Source organism: Leguminivora glycinivorella, chromosome 10, assembly GCF_023078275.1.
Source record: "Leguminivora glycinivorella isolate SPB_JAAS2020 chromosome 10, LegGlyc_1.1, whole genome shotgun sequence".
NCBI lineage: Eukaryota > Metazoa > Arthropoda > Insecta > Lepidoptera > Tortricidae > Leguminivora > Leguminivora glycinivorella.
In genome coordinates, this window is record NC_062980.1 from 24,629,805 (window position 1) to 24,637,987 (window position 8,183).

Sequence of the window (8,183 nt, forward strand, 5' to 3'; positions counted from 1 at the left end):
CCCGTTTGCAGTTTTAAATATGTGTAAAAATCGTGTAAGTTTAAACCATTGTTACCCACGAAGGATCCAGAAAATGACCCACGTAAACTATATAGGTCATTACCTATAAGTTAAAATGGTAAACTGCCACAAAACCTGCCCTTTATCTGAATGAACCAAACCGAAATAAAGCTAAGGTCACACTAATGAATCAGCAACGACATTTTGACTAATGGACTATGCTAAAACCAAGCGACTCCCCAGTGTTTTGTAAGATAGATTACAGTAGGTTTTCTATATATATAAGTATTTATATAGGTATTATATATATATCGTTGTCTGAGTAACCACAACACAAGCCTTCTATACTATAGGCCTATTACAATAGTACCCACAATCTCTAAAATGGTAGAATCGGTCCTGTCGTCTCACCTTATGAGTCATATAGAATCGAATAACCTACTTACGGAAAACCAATTTGCATACCGACAAAAAATGTCAACAACCACCGCGACGTATAGGATATTCGATTCTATAATGACAGGGTTAGACGATAAGGATAAAATTGCCGCAATACTGTGCGACTTGTCAAAGGCATTTGACGTCATTAGCCACGAATTACTCCTTGAAAAATTGAAAATGTATGGAATCACAGGCACTGCCCATAAACTGTATACCTCATTCTTGTCAGACCGCAAGCAAGTCGTGAAATTACTCACTGACGGCAAGTCAATCCAATCTGATGTGGGATACATAAATATCGGTATTCCTCAGGGTTCGTCCCTCGGAAATACCTTGTTTTTATTATTTGTGAACGACCTACCATCGAATATTGGAGCTGGCTTGCCTGTATTGTTTGCGGATGATACGAATGTATTAGTTGGTGCGAGTACATATGACCAGTTGGCTTTAAAAATTAATGATGCTTGCCACCAATTGCAGTCATGGTTTTCAGCAAATGGTCTCATACTCAATTATTCTAAGTCAAATATAATGTTATTTTCCGGTCGAAAGGTACAACCACCATCATGCATGACTAATTTTCCGATGCCCATGTGTGAACAGAGTAAGTTTTTAGGGTTCCTGATAGACAACACTCTGAATTGGAAGTGCCATGTTGACAATCTTTGTGATCGATTGGGTGGTGCGTCGTTCGCGTTGAGAAAGCTGAAGCCTCTTATCTCCGCAGAAGCCTTAAAGCAGGTGTACTTTGCGCATTTCCACTCTATCATGGCATACGGATCACTGCTCTGGGGAAACTCATCAGATACAATAAGAGTACTTATAATGCAGAAACGCGCAATACGTATACTTGCTGGTGTAAGAGACAGGCACCCATGCAGAGAGCTCTTTATTTCTCAACGTATAATGACGCACTACTCACAATATGTTTGATATACTGTTATTTGTTAAGCAAAATATATCTCAATTTGCTCGCGTTGCCTGTCCGGGCAAACATCTTCGAGCTACAGGCCGTCTGAGAACAGTCCCCCGTCGCATGGCACTTTCAAAAAAGAACCCGCGTGTCATCGGCCCTACTTACTTCGAACACTTACCTGCCGATCTTAGGAATGAGCCATGTGACGAAGCATTTAAGCGCAAATTGAGAAATCTTTTGTTAGATAAGCCTCTGTACTCTGTAAATGAGTACATGGAATTGAATTTGTGATAGCATGCATTTGATTACACTGACTTCGGATTTTATTTCATTTGTTAATTTTATTGTGCTTTGTGTATTTCATTTCTGATTTTATTTCATTTGTTAATTTTATTGTGCTTTGTGTATTTCTCTTTGTAAATGACGATCCTTATTGGGAGAAACTATTCATTTTATTATTTTCAATTCATAATGTAATTTTTGACGATCATGATGAGAAGATAAACATAACTTTGGCATGTAACAAATTTATAGTGTAATTTTTATCATGAAATAAAGAAATCTAAATCTAAATCTAAATCTTGAGCTTACCGTGGTCAATCTGCGTAAGAATGTCCTATAATATAGGTATTTATTTATTTATTTTTATTTCTAGTCTATATCTACCTACATGAACAAATTTACATATAGAAACTAATACTAACCATGAAACTTAATAACTAGCTTATATCTAATTGTTAATAACCTAACAAAAAAAAATTAAAAAAAAAACCCCGACATAGTGGATTTTCGTGAAACATGGCTAAGAATACTCCCAACTAATTCAGCTTTCAAACAAAAAAAACTAAATCTAAATCGGTTCTTCCGTTTAGGAAGCTACACACACAAAGTCAGACAGACAAACGGACAGACAGACAGACACTTCAAACTTATAACACCCCGTCGTTTTTGCGTCGGAAGTTAAAAATAGCTTTAAAATAGGCCCTTGAGGCATTACTAAACCACGGATTTTTTTTACCAAAGATTTACTTGGTAACCAAAACATGGTTTCGGTAACTAATATGTATTACTGTAAAATACTAGTTACAGAAATGAAATGACCTCTGTCACGTCATGCCTATCTGAAAGTCAGTATAATTATTATACTTACCTAAATAGTTACTCAGGTTTAATTTTGTACTAAAGTTGCGTTAATTTTGACGTCAGTTTTCATATAAAGTAAGTTAGTAGTAAATTTCAATCTATAAACAGACTTAACATGTTATTATACATCATAACAATACATTTTCATAACATCTAAACATGGAAATGGCCAAACTGGAAGTTAATCGCGAATAATCATAAAATCGTTTCTAAATAACATTTTGCAAAAGGTAAAGGTAAGGTAATAGGGGAGAAATTTCAAGTGGGGGCAATTTCAACTAATCGATTTTTTCCATGTTTTAAAATTTTTTTGGTATGGCACGCGTGTTCAGTGGATACATTTAGAACTCAAGTTAATAGTGTAAAACATAATTGTTTTTAAAATCGGGTCTTAATCGCGTATAACTAACCTCCAACGTTTCAGGGACGGCGTTGTCCCCGTGGTCTCGAAGAAGACTGGCTTGAAATGACATCAACACCTTCTGACAGTCGCGCGAGTTTTTCGCCCCGATTAAGTCCCGATTTTAAAAATAATTATGTGTAATAATCATGTAAAACATGTTAAAAAATTGACTAGTTCACTTGCCCCCCAGTCGAAATTACACCCCTGGCCTGTACCCTGTACCTTACACGTAATAAAATAAGATAGAGATAATCTATTTTCACAAAATTAAAACCCCACTTTCATATATTTATTCAAACTAAAGTGCATAAATAAAAAAAAAAAAAGCGGTCTATTCATATAAATTATGTGTATTTATTTAATTATTTGTATTTCTGGTACCTCGTTGTACATGTTGCTGCATTTGTCACCCTCATCTCTTTTTATCCTCTCATTCACTCACAGGTTAACTAGAAGAAATCTCTCAAAGGGATAAGTTCACCTTTGTACTGTTCTTTACTGTAACTATTGTGTTTTTGTTATTAATTGTACAATAAAGAGTTTACTACTACTAATGCCTTCAGGAAATTTTCTCACTAACGACTCATTAACCGACTTCATTTATTTTTTTTATTTCACTTTACAATCAGAGCGTGTGACGGCTTCATTATTAGGCTTATCTGTGTTAGACAGCGTTATCACTGTTATCAGTACCTTGGTTTAGTTTCATTATGTTAAATAGTACTGTGATTTTACTTTCAAGAAGGTTAGTTTTCAAGGCATTATTTATGTTTGATATTAGTGTGTATTTTGTTTAGTAAACAATATTCCTTGGGTAACGGTCTTATGGTGTACGCCTACGCCAGCATTCGAATAACACTAAGTTATTGTAGGAGATTCTGAGTTTCTATCCCACTTGTATGTACCTATTGATAATGATTATGAGAGTAGAAATATTGACAAGCGGTTTTTTTTTAGGTTAAGGCGGCGCGCCGTGGCGGGCTAAACGCAACTCAGGACACTTGTATGAGCTTCAATTGTTTGACATGCACGCCGCACGCCCAATATGAGCGTGCACTCAGACCTAACAAATCCTTAGCCTCCTCAGTATAGCTGTACCTAAAACAAAACACGGTCTCACCTCATTGGTGTTCCAGCGGTGCCTCTGGGCAGCGAAGTGTTCCGCGCGCGGCAGGCTCTCCAGGTTCTCTGGCAGTTTGATGGGCTCGCCATCTAGAAAAGATAAAGAAGTTTAAAACAACGATCCAAACAATTTTGCAATGAGGACTGGAAATTTCGGAAGACTGTTAATTCTGGATGATATTAGCTTACGGATGTTGTGCGAAAGGCTTCTCCTTCGTATTTTCACGGAAACGTTCGTATTTGTTATGCTAGCTCAGACAGTGTCAGTATAACGTCTTGTACCGAGACTGACTGAAATAGCATGACACGTTCGTACGTTTCTGCAAGAATTCAGAGGAAAATCTTTTCGCATTACATCTGTAAGGCCGGGATAAGTGGCATCAGTGGCATGCATACTTGAAAAGCAACCTATGATTAGTATTAATATATTTTTCATCACACCCGCACTTTAAATATGCTATAACACGCAGGCGGAGCGTGAGTTATAGAAAAATCGTTCTCCCAAGTGAATAATGAAATTTCTTGTACCGTACTTAACTTGTTTACATCTATTTACATATTTTTTACATTGCGAGTGTGATGAAAAACATTGTGTGCAACTCGGGGAGTATATGAATATTACTAACTCGAGTCTTTAAATCGCTCCGGCAAGCCGTCGCGATTTAACTTACTCTTGTTAGTAATATTCAACTTCCTCCCCTTGTTGCACAATGTACTATTATTAGGACATTCTTACACAGATTGACTGAGTCCCGCGGTAAGCTGCACAATATACTTTTAAAGACATCTGCGCATAACAACTCGTGCTAGCATACCTAAGCTGCTTTCCTTAAACGCAACATACCAAAACAGGAACCATGAATTTTTTTCCAAACTTTACCTAAGCTCTTACCGCAGCTAATAAAAAATCTTTATAGCAACCAAACATTAAGGCGAGGTGAAAACTGGCCAGTTTTTGGCAACATTCGTCAGGAATGCTGCCCTCTTTCTCCAACCGATTTTCAACCTTATTCCATTTCTATAAAGCTTTTTAAGTTATCTGGAAAAGCATCACAGACCAATGGTCCAACTTGTTGAAATTCCGTTGCCGTCCTCTATGCAACTTTAACGAGCACTCTCTCAAACTGCACTCGACTCGTAAGTCAAAGGAGTGAGGGGTCGTTTCCGCTTGTTTTTCGTTGGAACGACTGCAAAGTTGGCGTGGCCCGGGAATATTCGAGAAGGAAATTTCGCAAGCCAAGCTTGTGCTCGAGCGCTCACTAATTTTGTGCGATCGCGGTCTAACGGCAGATTACCTACTAGTTGATCGTGCATTATGAATTGTAGTAATAAATAGTTGTGAGTAGAGAATTTCACCACCCCCTTTCCTCCCTTGGATGACGTAGAAGTACTGATATATGGGTTAAATTATGATGTAGGTAAGCGTGCTCCACCGTAGACCGCATCATCACTTACCATTAATCTAATTCTCCTTAGAGATGTATATGGTCTCCATGAGTCAAAATCATATATTTAAAATATTCACTAAAAGAAAGGAAACAAACGACAACCGAACAAAGTGTCCTAATTTAATAAAAAATAGAATTAAAGTTACTAAGTTATAACAGCCCCAGTAAGCTTAAACAGACCGGTCTTCACAGACGGCACCCGTTCACGAGTTCACGAGTCTCTGAACTCTTTTCGCTGTCTCGCATTATTCTGTTCTAATATCCAAGATTGACTAAATATGTGTCTGCACTGTGTAACAAAACCATTCGAATATAATATTGTTTCATGATTAAGAGCATTTATTCAAAAGTCATCGGTACACATGTAAAACTAACTTAAAAATACTAATTAATATAATACTACTCTATTAAAACTAACATTACTATAATACTAAATTCTATTCACAAAACTCGTTCCGAGCCCTCTCAGATGCAAAGGTGCCCATCACACTCGATGCGTTTCCACGCTGAATTGCGATAGACAGCCTTTGCATCAGAAAAGACCCGGAACGAGGGTCATGGCCTCTCTCGCTGAGCCGCCGCCCCAATTCGATGCATGATTAAGTATCTCTTGGATATAAGAACTTGAAACCTTGAATAAAGAACGTAATTTATTCAGATTCAACATAAAATTATCAAACAATCAGATTTTATCTCTTCAGAGTCGTAAGTACGTAATAACTGCTTAACCTGAAGGGTCTGTTATCTTGAATGCAAGGGTCATCACTCATCAGTGCCAACGCGAGCTACGCTCTACAAACGTAGCCGATAACTCAGGGAAACCATAATTCAGCAGTTCCCGAATACTTTGTAGCCACGTCAGCAAATTTTAATTGATCCTATCTTGTTACCAACAATTAGTAATATAAGTCGACTTTCATAAGATATATACAGGATAATTGTTATAATTAAGAAAATATAGACACTAGAAACTTACTAAAATCTCAATTCATCAAAAAAATCTTGGTAACAAAATAGGAATAATAAAAACAAACTTTTTGAAAACTGCTGAATTATGTAGCGGATAGCACCTACCTACATAAATATACACAGACAAGTCGTCTTTTGGAAAATCTATATAACTTTTTTTTTTAGTTCCTAACCTAAATAAAATTGGGAGTCATACTTCTAGTCAGGCTTTACACATGTCGTAACGTACATGGCGTGCAGGCACCCGATGGCTCCTAGGTTGCCCCTTTTTAACCCCGGACGCAAAAACGACGGGTGTTATAAGTTTGACTTGTCAGACGTCTGTCTGCTGTCTGTCTGTCTATGTGCGGCATCGTAGTTCCCGAACGGATGAACCGATTTAGATTTAGTTTTTTTTTGAAAGCTGAGTTAATCGGGAGTGTTCTTAACCATGTTTCATAAAAATCGGTCCAGTATGTCGGTTTCTTCAAAATTTTAATTTTGTGGTTAGGCTATGCTCTATCTAGTATGAACAAGTGATCTGGCCTAACGGATAACGTGCGACATTCGTAGGGTTTAAATCTAGTTAAGTATTTCAAGTAATGTATTTTTTGCTGGACGTTATTTACGAGTTTTACGACGCTATGTTGTGGAGGGGCTTAAAATGGCCGACGGAGATTAACGGCGAGAAATAAACTCAATAAAAAAAACACTTATTTGTTTCATAGTAGATTGCATACATACGTAGGCAAGTAAGAAATGTGTCAAATCACATATGTTATTATAATTGTCGATCGAGGTTTGTGGACATTGTGATCTGAGGCTTTCTTATTTAAGTACTGGTCAAAGTGGCCAAGGTTGTATAGGTATACTATTTTCTGTTCGACGGAGCCGGGAAGCGATAACTTCGTTTAGCGCAGCGGCCTAGTAAGTTAAAACGCGACGGCTCGGCTTGCCGTTTTATTATGCCCACCCTGCAGTGAGTTAATTTTTGTTAACAACTTACTAATTGGGGAACCCAATTTCTGAAAATGCCCTAAAACACTGGTGCTTTTTTAGGTAGTACTAATTTGATCGGTTACTACTGAAGCTTGCGAAGAGACGTGGAAAAAAAAACTTTAAACGGAGCTCGACGCAAGTGTATTAGGGACGGCAACGCACATGTAATACCTCTGGTGTTGCAGGCTGCATAGTCCATGTACTACATTGACTGCTTATATCAGGCGAACCCTATGTTCCTTTTGCGCCGACGCGGTATAAAAAAAGAATGGCACAGACTAAGTGCCAGTTGCATCAACGACATTTGACAGACACATCATCGTCACGCAGCAGACGTCTATGGAACTTTCCATACAATAAAATTTAATGAACGCTTTAACGGTGACAGATGGTTTGATGCAACTGGCCCTAAATATTTAAAACAACGGGTTTTACGTCAGCCACAATTCAACTTTGAACTTTCGCTCTTGTATAATATTTATTACGTAAATATTTGTTTAATATTTTCTCTCAATACACAGTCCTTTTTACAAACTTTTATTCAACTTGCTTTGTTAGTATGTAGTGTGTGTCAAAACGTAGAAGCTAAATTTGACCCCCGAGTTACAAAAAATTAAAAAAAAATCAAAAATTATTTATTTGTGAAACGTACATACTACAATAATAGAACCGTTTTTCCCCCGAAGGGTAAAAAACGGATATTTAGGTTCCTGCCGAAGCTTGAACCACTAATGAGATTAACACCTTCATAACTCGGCCCTAA

The 8,183-nt window shown here is 37.3% G+C and overlaps 1 protein-coding gene across 1 annotated transcript in view; it reads right to left on the bottom strand.

The window, feature by feature from the left end:
• LOC125230485 (calmodulin-binding transcription activator 2) overlaps positions 1–4,050 on the bottom strand; it is a 177,732-nt gene extending 173,682 nt beyond the window's left edge. The window contains exon 1 of the mRNA XM_048135646.1: positions 4,024–4,050. The gene's annotated coding sequence lies outside the window, so the exon portion shown is untranslated. The remainder of the gene's footprint in view (positions 1–4,023) is intronic.
• Between the last annotated feature and the right edge of the window lie 4,133 nt (positions 4,051–8,183).